Raw genomic sequence first — 15,466 nt, forward strand, 5'->3', positions numbered from 1 at the left:
CAGACTAGGTGGGACTAAAAAGTTCAATCAGTCAATCCCAACTTTGCGAGATCAGCTGCAAAACAAAACACCTGGGAAGACAGATTCATTTAATTACTGTGTGATTCACTTAACGACCCTGTGATTTGCTTAATGCCCACCATAAAAATGGTCGTAAGAATGGTGAATTCTATTTACAATTGTAATGACTTAATGACATAAATTCTGATCCCAACTGTGGTAGCAAGTCTAGGACTACTGGTACATAACAGAAATGAATTGAAATAGGAAATAACACAGTAGGAACAATTCTGTGGACTGGAATCAAATATTGGAAAAAACATTTTAAAAACTCCTCATTCCGATGTCCTTCTCATCTTTAACCAGCCAGTTTAATTCAGAAACAGTTTCAGGCTAGGACAAAGATAGAGTTTCTTCTCTCAGTCCCAATAGTATTAATATTTGAAGAAGATGCATTTCTACATTTGAATTTAGAAATCTCCCAATTTTGCAAGCTCCTTGTACTTGATGTTTTGGGGTGAACACAAGAAACTATTAAAAGCTTCATAAATGCATACAGGAATATGATTTATATAAAAACATTCTTTTTTTAGAAATAATGTCCTTCAAACTAGACGGGGTTTTTCTTTTGGGAGAGTTTAAAATCATTCAGACATCAAACTGAAAACACTAGATAGAAAGTCAAGTGTGCAAATAATCAGAATTCCTAAGCATCAAAAAGTTAATCAACAGAAGTTTGATATCCATTCATTCGCGCTGGATTCTCGGCAATTCTGTGAGCCAGGTCACTCCATGTCTGCACTACTGCTTTGAGTTGTTCTATGCTGCGGCTGGTATCAGCTTTCATGTCTATGGAGATTCTCAGCCATCCAGGTCATGGTTGTCCCAAAGATGCTTTTTCAGGTGACAACTGGACTTTCTTGTTTTTCTTTGAAGACGTTTCGCTTCTCCTCTAAGAAGCTTCTTCCAGTCAGAGCCGACAAAGTTTCTTGGATGAGAAGCGAAAGGTCTTCAAAGAAAAACAAAGTCCAGTTGCTTCCTGCAAAAGCACCAGCTTTGATGGTTTCCAGCCACCATGTTCTTTGGCAGCCTGGTTTTCTTTCACCACTAAACTCTTTCAAACATCATGTGGAGGCAGCCTAAGGATATTTTCCAGCACTGGCATGTTCTGCCATGTGGAAGTCTCGAAAAATCACCTTCCCCCAGGTTCCCATGTCTAAGGCAGAAATGCATTTTGTTGCAGGAATTGTGATTTATTAGCACTACCTAAAGAAAACAAATGTAGGGGCAGTCCTCAAATTACAATCGGTTGTTTAGTGACTGAAACCCCCCAAAATGTATTTATGATGTGGTTCCTATGTTCCAGTGGCTGGTTGTTCACAGACACACGCACGCAGTCACATAACTGCATTTTAGGCACTTGGCGACCGTCCCTGATTTACAACACTTTGCAGTATCCTACAGTCACATGACTACAACTTATAATATGTTTAACGAAAACTGGTGTTTACATCCGGTTTTTCTGCAAAAATGCCCAATGGCAAACAATGGGTTTGCTTAATGACTGTGGATTCACTTAATCATAGTGATTTGTTTAATGACTGCTGTTAAAAAAAAGTCATAAAATTGGATCAGTTGTGCTTTACGTCTGTTATGACTTAAAACCATAGCGGGCAGACCCCATCAATGTTGTAAGCCGAGGACGTCCTATAGTGATGCTGGCACGCAAACTACATCTTATTAAATCTGGGACAGCTCCTTGGGTTGTCTAAAAATATTATTGTGGACCATGTCCAACAGATCTGCCCATGCTTTAAATAAAGGTAAAAGTAAAAACTTCCCCTGTCCAGTTGTGTCCGACTCTAAAGGGGTGGTGCTTATCTCCGTTTCTTTGCCAAGGCAGCCAGTGTTGTCTGAAGATGTTTTCCATGGTCCTGTGGCCAGCATGGCTATATGCCAAGACGTACGGATGACTGTTACCTTCCCACGAAGTGGTACCTATTTATCTACTTGCGTTTGCATGCTTTCAAACTGTTAGGCGAGCAGGAGCTGGGACAAGTAACAGGAGCTCACTGTGTTGTGCAATGCTTATATATCAAACCTGGGCTGTCGAATTTCCAGCTGACAAGCCCACCATCTTAACTGCGGAGCCATCACACCCCATGCTTTAAATAAACTATGGTTTATTGAGGCAAGCCAGTTGCCTACATTTTTGCAATACATTGAATCATAAGCTACCTGCCTCACTGAGTTTGCAGAGTACCCTGAGCTTCAATGGGGTTAGCTACTTCGTGGCTCAAGAGAGTTGTGGAAATATGAGTAGCCCTAAGACATGATTAGCCAAATTAGAAGTTGTGCAATACTAGGATTGGTTACCAACACACTGCTTTGTTGCACAGAGGTATGTGAATCACAGGGGTATGTGAGCTGCCCTCCAGCTCTTTAAAGCAGCTGTATCTCTTCCTAGGATAATGCCTAGTAATGGCAGAGGGAAGTCAAAAGTACTATAAAATACTATGAGCTAATGTATTTGGATTGCATTGAGTTCCAAACTAGCTAGCTGCATTTCAACAAAGCATGTTTTACAAACTTAGTCGCCAACTGGCATAACTTTTCCAGATTTCAAGTTAGGGTTTTTCCAAGTCTTATCTACAGATAGAAGTTATACTTCTGATCTTCTGCATCCCAAGGACATGCTCTTTCATTCATTGAGTGAAAATACTACTCTTCTGGGCATCAGGCTATTCAGAAAGAAATTTCTGAGTGACATTGTTTTACTTCAGGTCAGAATTTCATGTGGTCTTTATTTACTTTGATTTGTGGTTGCTGTGAGCTCAATTTAGAGAAAAGTGGCATGTAGGAAGGAGTTTTTATCAAGTTGTCAGCCTTTGCTTAGTTACCCACTAGGTTTCTAACTTGCTGTGGGCATTAGTGGATGGCCATTTTTTATAAATCATGCATAGGTTTCTTAGCTGTGTCTTTGCTTTCAGTGGAGCCCAGACATGGAGCATTGGGGTCAGATTGGGGGATGTGGCTAGACATTAATAGGTAATTGTGGATGTGTCTCTATTTATTTCAATTCCTATAACTTCTGTCTCAATGTTGACTTTAGGCAGTGAATAGCAGTTAAAAAAGCAATATAATAACTCCCCAATAAACATGTAAATGGTAGCAAAGGTTAAAAACTATGCTACCAATATACACTTACCTTTGCTTTACAAACCTTGCATTGTAAATTGAAGGATTAGATCACAGAGGTACCTTTTCATCACTGTAAACGGTTGCTAAATTAGGCAGTCACTAAACGAGCATTACCTATAGATGGGAGTTAAAGCATGTCTCTCCTGGATCAGTTGTGATGTGTAAACACAATTGGAGTAACGTAGCCCCTCAACTGACCCCTCGTGGAGGCAGCAGCAGATATGCAAATTGGACCTGGTATTGAACAGGAGACCACTATGAAATCCCAGTTCTAGACTAGAGTGAAAAACTGGGGGGAAAAGAACTCCAGATTTAGTTGAGGCTGCCCAAAAAGACCAGATGTTGAGTTCAACCTGAAGGAGAATCCACCTTTTTAAAAAATATGGGCATTTGGGACAATACCTTGATAGATACAGGTAATCCCTGAGCGTTCACTTGGTGCCCGTTCAAAGTTACGCGATAAGCGCCCCCTAGTGTTCATAAGCAAGTCCCGAAATATGGATATTGCAGCACCACGGCAGTCGTTCACCCTTACGAGCGACCTCAGTGGCTCTGCAACATTCACCCTGTTTCCCTCCCTGCCCCCCTTCCCATCCTGCTACGCCAGGCTCACTTTCCTTACAAAGATCTGTCTCCTCGCTGCCGCAGTTTCTTTACCCCTGAGGGAGAGTCGAGTCGATGGAAGTTCCTGGGTGCTGTAATATCGCGCAAGTTCAGGCACCCATCCTCTTTTTGCAGACAATGGGTGCCTGAAGTCGCGGACCCCAGAAACTTTCATTCTCAGCGCAAAAAGTGTTGGCGTTGCCTGTCTCCTGCTCTTCCTCTTCCCCCCCCCCAACTCCTTTCCGCCACCGCCGGAACACTTTTCACCCAGATTGCTCCATTCCAAGCACCCCATTTGCACACAAATGAAGCTTCCAGTCCCCGTCAGGTCTCTCTCCGGGTGAAAAGTGTTTGAGCGCCTATGGGATGCTTGGAAACGGAGCGATTCGCTCCATTTCCAAGCGTTCCATAGGTACTCACTTTTCGCCCAGACAGAGACCTGACGGAGACTGGAAGCTTTGTCTGCAAAAGAGGATGGGTGCCTGAACTAGCACGATATTACGGCACTCGGGAGCTTCCATCCACTCTCCTGTCCCTCAAAAAGGCAAAGAAACCGCAGCAGAGAGGAGACAGATCTTTGCAAAGTAAGTGAGTCCGGCGCGGCAGGAAGGGAGGGGGAAGCATGAGATATCTTGGTGGGTCAGGGAGGCCTTAGGGGCCTGTTCCATCACTAAACCCCCCTCCAATGGCCTTCCCCACCCTGAAATACCTCATGTGCCCTTAACAAACCGCACGGATTACCTACGGCAACACCTGCGGCCGGCGTCAACTTCCCTCCGTCCAGTGTGCTCCCACAGAGAGGGCCTCCTCAGGGTGCTGCCGATCAAAGAATGCCGATTGGTGGCCCCCAGGGGGAGAACGTTCTCTGTGGGCGCGCCAGACCTTTGGAACCGCGTACCAGTCGAGCTCCGGATGGCCCCCGACCTTCGCTCCTTCCGGCGCGATCTCAAAACCTTCTTTTTCGAACAAGCTGGCCTGGTCTGATGGGATGGGGTTTTTATAAACAGTTTTAATTTTAATATGTATTAATTTTACGGGCATAATGGTTTAATTACTTTTTAATTTTTGTATTCTGTTTTTTATTATGTATTGCCCTGTTCACCGCCCTGAGTCCTTCGGGAGAAGGGTGGTATACAAATTAAATTATTAAATTAAATTAAATTAAATTAACAAACCGCACATTCAATTAGCAAATGCGTGGGCAAAAGCGGGGAGTGAATCCTTGAATTACGAATGGAATGGGCAGGCTCCATTACATTCGTAAGTCGAGGACTACCTGTATTAGAATGTGATGATAAAGCGGTATTTGGACAGAGAAGTTGGTCTTCCTTACCTCTTCTGTATTTCCAATACATTTCACTGCACTTAAAATGTTATTAAATAGGCTATGTAATAAAAATTAAACTGGATGATGCAAACTTATAGAGAAGAGGGGGGAAGAAATAGTAACCATGAAAAATATCCATCACATAATGGTGGATTTTTCACTTTTTTGGGAGGGTGGGTAGAAGGCAGGAGCTTCTGTTCCACCCCCCACCCCCGCCCTGTATTTTGTATTTCATCTTTGGGGGGGGGGAAATTACAAAAAAGAAAAAAGCCCACCACAATTATTAGCTATCAGAGTAGCATTATTATATTGCATGTATATAAAGTTTTACAGTTCAGTTTTTAAATTGGAAAGGAAACTCTGACCACGTAAAATTATGTGGTTCAGTCCACCAGTACTAAGTGCAGTTTGTCTATTCACAATCATTTGGAACATACAGGTAGAGCTGATGTTACTCGCTTTAATGGGTGTCATTGTAGTAACCCAATTACCTGTTTGTGCATTTAATAGATTGAATTGGTTTCTCCCTAGATGAGTAATACGTATCTCCCAAAGAGGCAGAGAAGACCATTCTTTGTGCGTCACATGCCCAGCCATAATCCAGAGACTAACAGCATGATTGGGTTCACACAACAGTGAGTGTCTGGCTTAGTCTGTTGATTGAACCTAGCATGTATTTCCCATAGTGCAGTGTTTCCCAACCTTGGTAGCTCTAAGGCGGGTGGGCTTCAACTCCCAGAATTCCCCAGCCAGGTGTATGGATTTCAGTTCCCAGAATTCCTACAGGAGAAAGCAGATGGAGCTGGAAGAGCAGAGTTAAATAAGTCATCAGCCTAGAATTATTATGTTCCCACAAATGGTCTAAATCCAATTCCTCTTGAATTCCGTTGACCCTTATCTGGAGCCAATTTAGTATTGAACTTTAGTTGACTAGATTTTTGTGTATAGGCCAGAGCAATAAATCTTCTGACTTTTACTTAAAGTATGGTCCTAATTCCTTGTGCCTGACAATTCCCCAGCCAGGTATAAGGAAGGCTGGGAAACACTGCCATAGAGACTGCCCTGTGGGACTTTAATTCTGTTGATTTGTGGTGATGGGTTGTCCTGGCTGTGGATTAGGGGTGTGGCAACTCAGCACATAAAAAATCAAGGTGTTGTAGACCACCTTGGAATGTCTTTATTTCAGTGAGAAGGGGATGGGAGTGGAAAGGGAATTTTCCCTTGGGTTTAAATTAACTTGCTTTTTAAGTTTTTGCATTTCTCTCCTGCTACACGTCCTAAATGCTATTTGGTGGCAACCAAAAGACATGCTGATTTATTAGCTTTCTTGTTTCCTGCCTCATCTCCTCTGCCATATTTGTTCATTGCCTGGGGTTTTGTTTATATATTTCAGGGCAAAGTGCATTTGAGGTACAATTGAGTGGTTGGGTAAGCTTTTTATGTATTTTTAAACTGCAGCCTGAGATTCACATCCTGCTTTGTCAAATGAGGGTTTTCTATTCAAAACAATACTCAAAGGTTGCGTTTGAAAACTTGCTTGGCTGAGAGCCTCAGAAAATATATTTGTAGAATACTTAGAACTGTTAATGATCAATGAAACTGATTGGCTAAAACTAGCCGTAGTTGAAAGTATCTGAGATTTACTCACTGTTTAATGCTAAGGCTGGAGATGGTTGGAAGAAGGTAAAAGTGGTGCACCATTATCCTGTATATGGGGGAGGAACCATGGCCCTTTTATGACTTGTGGACTTCAACTCCCAGAATTCCTGAGCCAGCATGGTGCACCATTATCCTATATCAGAGGTGAGGAACCATGTTCCTTTTATGACTTATGGACTTCAACTGGCTGGCTCAGGAACTCTGGGAGTTGAAGTCCACAAGTCATAAAAGGAATATGGTTCCTCACCCCTATCCTATATTGTCCTTTTTTGGGGGGGAAGGGACAAATATGGCAATTAGGGAACCATGGTTTTGGAGAATTGTGGAATGCTCCATTTTTTTCCTGACCACCCTAAACCTTCCAGTGTTTTAGCTCGGTGACTTGTGGTACCGAGTACAGGGAGTCCTTGACTTACGACTACAATTGAGCCCAACATTTCTATTGGCTGAATCAGATATTTGTTATGTGAGGTTTGCCCCATTTTACGACCTTCCTTGCCACCGTTCTTAAGTGAATCACTGCAGTTAAGTTAATAACACGGTTAAGTAAATCTGACTTTCCCATTGTCAGAAGGTCAAGGAATGTGGTCATGTGATCCCAGAATGCTGCAACCGTCATAAATATGAGTCAGTTGCCAAGCGTCTAAATTTTGATCATGTGACCATGAGGCTGTTGCAATGCTTGTAAGTGTGAAAAATGGTCATGAGTCATTTTTTTCCAGTGCCGTTCTAACAGTCACTAAACGAACTATTGTAAGTTGAGGATAACTTGTATCTCCCCTGGTTTGGAGTCTTCTTCGCATGGTTCACTCATGAAGCATGCCGAGTTTTTCCTGGAACTTTGTGTTCACTGCATATGGAGCCACTTCCAGTTTGGTGGATTTATTTCTAGAAATTATCACCAACTCCTAGAATTTTATACTTAACAACCGTTCATTTAACAACGGTTCAAAGTTACGATGGCCTTGGAAAAAGTACTTCCACTTATGACCATTGCATCATCCTTACGGTTATGTGATCATAGTTTGGATGCTTGGAAAACCGATTCACATTTACAACTGATTGTCAGTATTACACACACACACACACACACACACACACACACACACACACACACACACAGATGGCCTTTGAGAAAGCTGGATTTGCATAATAACTGATATAAACATTTCATAAAACATTCAGAGATTTCTGTCCTAAATTGAGGATTACCTGTAGTACAGAGGCAGCTCAGCATGGTTTGGAACAAAACAAAGTTCTGGAGTTTCTAGAATAGTGAGTTCCCAAATCAGCCCATTTTCTATATCCCTAGTTTGTTTACTAAGATTAATATCTTGCCTTTTTAGCAAAAGGCAGCATGTACAGTACTTCTTATTTCCCCCCACAACATCTTGGTTAAGCTGCCTTGCTGTACAGAAGTCATTCAGTGAGTTTCCATGGCTGAGGGTGGATTTAACCTGGGTTTCTCCAGGGAATGGTCTAGCACCTTAAAACCATGACTGCACACTGGATACAATTCTCAGGACCAGAAATTGTCATCCTTTCTGGTTTATATAATGGATGAAGAATTTCATTGGTGTCTTATGCCTGTCTCCTGCTTATAAAGCATTGCTTCTTTAAAGTGAGATCAAAGGTTTGGGTTAGGCCCTTGGTAGCGTAGCTTAGGAGTTGGATACCTGTTCTACATGCAGAAAATCCTGAGTTCAAATCTCTACTTGTTAAAGTTAAGCAACAGCCTAACTGAATGAGTGAAGACTAATCTGGTACCATTACATAGTGTTTCCTGCATTTTTTAGAATTTGGAGCCATTTTGGGCATAGCTAGGGATTCTGGGATTTGTAATTTGAACATGTCTGGTGGGAACTAGATTAGAAACCATTTTGGTGGAAAATATTCAGGTCTTATTTATTTTTATTTTTATTTATTTTAATTCCATTTATATCCCGCCCTTCTCCGAAGACTCAGGGCGGCTTACAAGCTTAGCAGTAGCCTTCATTCTATGTATATGCCTGCTTATTAGGGCTTTCGCCCCCCCCCCCAGCGGCATTATTACAAAGTCAGCTTAATTGCCCCCAGGGTCCTCATTTTACCTACCTCAGAAGGATGGAAGGCTGAGTCAACCTTGAGCCTGGTGGGATGCGAACCTGCACTAATTGCAGGCAGCTGGTGTTACTTAAGGAGGCATTAGCCCACTGCTCCACCAAGGCTCCACCAAGATAGATAGATAGATAGATAGATAGATAGATAGATAGATAGATAGATAGATAGATAGATAGATAGATAGATAGATAGATACAGTAGATAATAGATAGATAGATAGAAAAAAGGAAAGAAGGGAGGCTTGAGAAAGAGAGAAAAAGGAAGAAAGAGAGAGAAAGAAAAAGAAAGAGAAAGAAAAAGAGAAAATTTTATAGTATACTGTTCTTAAACACTGGGGATCTTGATGGAGATAGTAACTAGTTTACCATCTCATAATAATCAGAAGAATGTCAGTCTTTTCTATCTCAAGCTACCTTTGTTGCTTTGGATAGCAAGATGGGCAATGTATAAATTTAATAAATAATGGTTCTTGTGGGTCCATACGTGTTCCTTTTTGGAGGATGAACAAACTGGTCAAGTCTATGCATTTTTTAATCAGATTTATATTCGCCTTTCAGTTAGAACAGGGGTGTCAAACTCAATTTCACGGGAGGGCCGCATCAGCATTGCGGTTGCCCTCAGGGGGCCGGGTGGGTGTGGCCAGGGTGGGTGTGGCCTACTAGGTGGGCGTGGCTAGAGTGCATATGGCCTACTGGGTGGGCGTGGCCAGCTCTACATCGTTGGCATCAAGGGTGCCTATGGGGACCTGGGCAAGAGTGGGACAGACCTGAGGGTCTCTGGCAGAAGGGGGGGGGGTTTCTGGGCCAGGGCCAAGGCAGTGGGGGCCGTTCCCTCACTGTTTCCAGGATGGCTTCCCGGGCCACATGAAACCACTTCGTGGGCCGGATCCGGCCCCCGGGCCTTGTGTTTGACATGTCTGAGTTAGAAGGTCAGGGCAGCAGTCATAGCTATTTTCCCCACTTTTCTCCCCAGTGACAACCCTGTGAGGTAGGTAGATCCATGAAAGATTGCCTGGCCTGGGGAGAATTTGGATTCCAGTGTAAGATGAGAAAGAATTGCAGGCAGCTGGTGTTACTTAAGGAGGCATTAGCCCACTGCTCCACCAAGGCTCAGTGGATGAATAGTCTGTGTAGAAGCTTTTTAGGACTTCAGTCTAAAGCAGGGGTCTCCAAACTAGGCAACTTTTAAGACTTGTGGACTTCAACCTCCATAATTCCTCAGCCAGTCTTCTGGTAATTGAAGTCCACAACTCTTAAAAGTTGCCAGGTTCAGAGACCCCTGCTCTAAACCATAGTTTACTCATCAAACCCCATTTGGCTGGATTCATGAAACCAACGAAACTGTAAGCCATCGTTTGAGGATCATAATGGTGGCATTCATAAGACAGCTGAGAGGATGAAGGAACTGAGTGCAGATTTCCTTTCACTGCCCAAAAAAACTCTTCATCTAGTATTGCTTGCAAGCTCTTCTGTGCAATGAGTCTTATGAGGTATGGAGATGATCTTTTTTGAGAATGGAATGTGTCCATTTCCAGGTCATCTCCATGATTTTTACAAGGCTGTATAAACTTAGTTAATGGAGTGACTGTACAGAATTTTACTTTGGGGAAATGTTTTTAAGGTACAGGTAGTCATTGACTTACAACCATTCATTTAATGAACACACACACACACAGACGCAATATGATGGTTGCAGCGTCCTGGTATGTGATCACCATTTATGACCTTCCCAGGGGTCTTTGCTTGAATAAGCAAAGTCAGTGGGGGGAAACCATATCCCCCAGCTTCACTTAACAATGCATGGTTCACTCAACAACCCTGTGATTCACTTAACAGCCGCAGTGATCTGCTTAACAACCACAGGAGAAACGTCCTAAAATTAGGTGCAACTTACTTAACAGTATTGCTTAGCAATAAATGTTCCAATCTCATCTACGGTGGTAAGTTGGAAACCAAATGCAAAGGTTGTCAACATTTTAGTATGCTGGGTTTTAATTTGTAATTTCTGCCTTATGCAGTTCTCTTGATTTGTTTATGTTCAGTTTCTTCTTTCCTGTTCAAGTCAGCTTTCTCCTACTCAGCTCCATTAAGCCCGGGTTTTTCAACCTTTTCACCCCTTGTACCACTTTTAGGATATGGCAACATCCGAGTACCACCAGTCGCCTAGCAAGGTGTCAAACACTTGATGACCAAAAAAAAAAGGGGAGGGAAGTGATGAAGTACAGGTAGTCCTCGACTTGCAACAGTTCGCTTAGTGACTGTTCGAAGTTACAATGGCACTGAAAAAAGTGCCCCCCAAGCCACAGCCGAGTAAGACACCTGCCTGCCTGCCTGCCCGGCGGCGCTCTTCCTCCTGTCCGAGGTTTTCATTGTTGTGAGCATTTTTGTTGAGGATTGGCAGCGGGGGTGGGGTGGGGGGGAGTTTGGTTTTTATTCCCCCACCCCACCACGCCTTCTGCTGGGTGGTTGCAGCAGGTTTTGGTTGTCTTCACGTGACCCTGGGACACTGTGACCATCATAAATATGAATCAGTTGTCGAGCATCTGAATGTAAATCCCAAGACCCTGGAGATGCTGCAACATTCCAGCTGATCGGCGCTTCTGGGCTCAGAAGTGCCAAGATGAGTGCCGAGCTCCAGCTGGAGCCTGGTGCTGATCCTGGCACTTCTGCTGAGCCCTGACAGCCCTGCAGCTCCAGCCGTCTCTCGCTCAGGCTTGTGCGGTGCTGCCACCGGTTCAGCTCATTCCCCTCCCCCGCTACCAATTTTCTAGGATGGTTGCGTACCACCTGCCAGGTGCCAATGTACCACAGGTGGTACCCGTACCACTGGTTGAGAAGCCCTGCATTAAACTTCAACTGCCAGAATCCCTAGCCAGCACTAACTACTATGGACCTCTGGGAGTTGAAGTCTTATTGGGGGAGGGGGGAATAGATTGGGAAAAACTGTTTCTGACCAGCTGAATTTACTAATGTTTCTTACAGGATCAAAGATAAGACAAATGAATTTCAGATTTTAAACTGAGCTGCGTTATAGGAGGGTGAGAATCCAACTCCAAGCCTCAAGCTGAACTTTTAATTAAGCTGGATTTCTTTTTAGACTAAATCAAAGTACCCTGTTTTGTTTTGTTTTTAATTCTAGGTAGGCTACCAAGTTGGCTTCTCTCTTCCAAAATCACCGGCCTTCTGTGTGGGCTTATAAGGCAGCTCCTGTGCCTTTTATCTATTTTTAGCTTGGGAAAAGATTCCTTGCCCCCTCCTTGATTTAGGATTTAAAGCTGCCAGTTCTTGTCCGGTGTGCTTCTTCACCAGGCTGGCTGCCTAGCGGCCTAATTGCATCTTTCTAATTCTGTTGCATTGTGCAATTCTGTTGCTATGTTTGGGTGAGAGTTGGAGTGTTTTTTTTTTAAATTGGGGATCCCATTTAGTTATTTCTTGGTACCCCACAAACTTGCTGGTCCAGCTTTTATTGCCGGAGTGAGTGTGTGCCGAGCTTGGCATCAGCTAGAAATTTGGAGAGTTTGTTGTCATGATATGAAAAATGTAAGGAAAAAAAAAACCACTCGGCAAGCAACTCTCTACTCAAGGGAAGAAGTAAATTAATTCATTTATATACTGCACCAGGCTTGGCATTCGATAGTGCACAAAGGTAACTTCATTTCCACTCCATGTCCCTTGTTCTAGCCAGATTATGCAAGGATTAAGTTCCTACAGAGTTTGCTTTTTCCTAGCGGCATGCAATTAATGGTGGTCCTCGACTTACGACCACAACTGAGCTCAGAATTGCATGTTGCTAAGCGAGACAGTTAAGAGAGTTTGCCCAATTTTACAGTCTTTCTTGCCAAAGTTGTTAAGTGAATCACTGTAGTTGTTAAGTTAGTAACACAGTTGTAAAGTGAATCCCCATTGACTTCGCTTGTCAGAAGGTTGCAAAAGGGGATCACATGAACCCGTCACACAGCAACCGTCATAAATATGAATTGGTTGCCAAGCATCTGACTGTTGATCGTGTGATTACAGGGAAGCTGCAATGGTTGTGTTAAAAATGGCCGTGAATCACTTTTTTTAGTTCTGTTTTAGCTTCAAACAATCACTAACTGCATAGTTGTAATTCGAGGACTACCTTGTACCTAATTGTATAAGTTCTGCAAAAAAAAAAAATTAAAACTCAGGTCAGGGTGGATTTTTAAATCTCATTTTTGAAATAAAAGCCAAATAGCAAGGGTGCTTCTTAAGGGAATCCCCCAAGCTTCTAGGTTTGGTTTAACTGGGGAGAGCTTTGGAGGAAGAGTTAAACAATTTAGCTGCAACTTGATCCCCCCCCCCCCCGAAGAGGAGAGGCCAACAAAGGCCTCCTCTGGCTTTCCTGGGCTGAGATTGCCAAAGAGAGATTCATTTAAGCGCTAGATTACCTGCCACCGCATCAGGATTCCAAAAAGTGCTGCCAAAGTGCAGCGTTATAACTTGCTTGCGAATGTATACGCATGTCTGTGAGCTAGTTACAGTAAACAGGATCCTGTTTCTTATCCAGACTTAAGACAGATCTGCCTCCTGGCTCTTCCTTTTCTCAACTTTTTAAGGATGGAGACGTTCTTTATTCTGCTTACTAAAGCTGTCCATTCGGGCAGTCCTCGATTTACGATCACAATTGGGAGTCGAACCTCTGTTGTTAAGCAAGGTGGTTGTTAAGTGAATCGAGATCAGTTCTACGACCTTTCTGGACACAGACGTTAAGTGAATCATCCCAATTAAATGAATTATATTTATATTTATATTTATTTGATTTATATACCGCCCTTCTCCCGAAGGACTCAGGGCGGTGTACAGGGCAATAAATATCAAAAATACAAGATACAAAAGTTAAAAAAATTAAAATAAAAAATTTATTTATTTATTTATTTTAATTCCATTTATATCCCGCCCTTCTCCGAAGACTCAGGGCGGCTTACAAGCTTAGCAGTAGCCTTCATTCTATGTATATGCCTGCTTATTAGGGCTTTCACACACACCCCAAGCGGCATTATTACAAAGTCAGCTTTAAAATTAAAAATTATGTGGTTGTTAAATGAATCCAGCTCCCTCCCCAATTGACTTTGCTTATGGGAAGGTTGCAAATGGAGGTCACATGACCCCCGAGATGCTGCAACGGTCATACGTACATCCTGGTTGCCATGCACCCAAATGTTGACCACATGTTCATGGGGATGTTGTGATGATCGTAAGTGCAAGGGACCAGTTGTAAGTCATTTTTTCTCAGTGCTGTTGTAACTTCAAATGTTCATTAAACTAATGGCTGTAAGTCAAGGACTGCCTGTAGTCATTTCAGATGAAGATAAAAAAGTTCCAGCTCTGAAAGTAAGCTTGCTTTGGCATACTCAACAATCCCTCTTTATTAGCAACCAGGATTTCTGCTTTTAGTAAGTGAAATCCATCTTCTTTCAAGACAAGTTCAGCTCCTGATGGCTTCAAAGAGACATTCCTACGGTTTCTTTGGAAACCACATGGATGTGACTTTCCATGGTCATTTCCATGGATGGTTTCATTTTATTGCCCAGTTTAACCTGCTTTCTTGAGATTTTTCTAGTGGTCTCCCATCCATGTGGTAGCTAGCTTTTGAGATTGGCTGAGAATGGCTAGTGCTGCCACCTGGCAGTATTCTGTGTTTGTGAGCATATTACAAGGTAATGCAGGTAGTCCTTAATTTACAACCGGTCATTTAATGACTTTTTGAAGTTACAACAGAGTAAAAAAAAAGTTACTTCTGCCCCATCATTGATCTGCTATACTAATCAAAGAGAGAAGCAACCTGGAATTAAGGAGAAACTTCCTAACATAGAGGGCAATTAACCAGTGGCACAGCTTGCCTCCAGGAGTTGTGGGTGCTTCATCACTGGTGGTTTTTAAGAAGAGTCTGGACAACCACTTGTCTGAAATGGTTTAGGGTTTTCTGCTTGAGAAGGGGGCTGGACTAGAAGACCTCCAAGGTCCCTTCAAGCTCTATTCTGATTTTGATATGATCAGTTTAGTCATTGGCAACCAGCTTCCATTTATGATGGGATAGAGCCGGGGTAGGCAACGTTGGCTCTTTTATGACTCATGGACTTCAACTCCCAGAATTCCTGAGTCAGCTATGCTGATTCAGGAATTCTGGGAGTTGAAGTCCATGAGTCATAAAAGAGCCAACGTTGCCTACCCCTGGGATAGAGTATCCCATGGTCATATGGTCAAGTTTTGTTATTTTTGTGCTGTTTTCCAAGAAAAAAAATACCCATTGGATAAGCTGGATTCAAACTTATGACCATATGTTTTGCTTAACACCTGTGATGACTCAATGGCCATCATGAAAACAGTCATAAAATCGAGTCTTGTCACGTGGTGACCTGACTTATGATTAAAAGTCAGGGCTCAATTTTCATCATAAGTTGAGGGCTACCTATATGTCATATATATTTCTGGATGATTGTGCCATTATTACCAGATTGGAGTTTCAGATGCCAATTTGTTTTTAAAGAACACTTTGCTGTAGCATATGTTTATGTTCTTAATTAAAATAATAATTGGTATAGGACTAGACATTATT

At 42.6% G+C, this 15,466-nt stretch overlaps 1 protein-coding gene across 6 annotated transcripts in view; it reads left to right on the top strand.

Annotated features, from left to right (window-relative positions):
* AKAP1 (A-kinase anchoring protein 1) overlaps window positions 1-15,466 on the top strand; it is an 80,479-nt gene that overhangs the window by 18,324 nt on the left and 46,689 nt on the right. Inside the window, exon 3 of one of the 6 annotated variants that reach the window (XM_083379702.1) lies at window positions 5,663-5,766. The exons of the other annotated variants lie outside the window; for them this stretch is intronic. The gene's annotated coding sequence lies outside the window, so the exon portion shown is untranslated. The remainder of the gene's footprint in view (window positions 1-5,662; window positions 5,767-15,466) is intronic. 6 annotated transcript variants of the gene reach the window in all.

Source organism: Vipera ursinii, assembly GCF_947247035.1.
Source record: "Vipera ursinii genome assembly, chromosome: 1".
Lineage (NCBI taxonomy): Eukaryota > Metazoa > Chordata > Lepidosauria > Squamata > Viperidae > Vipera > Vipera ursinii.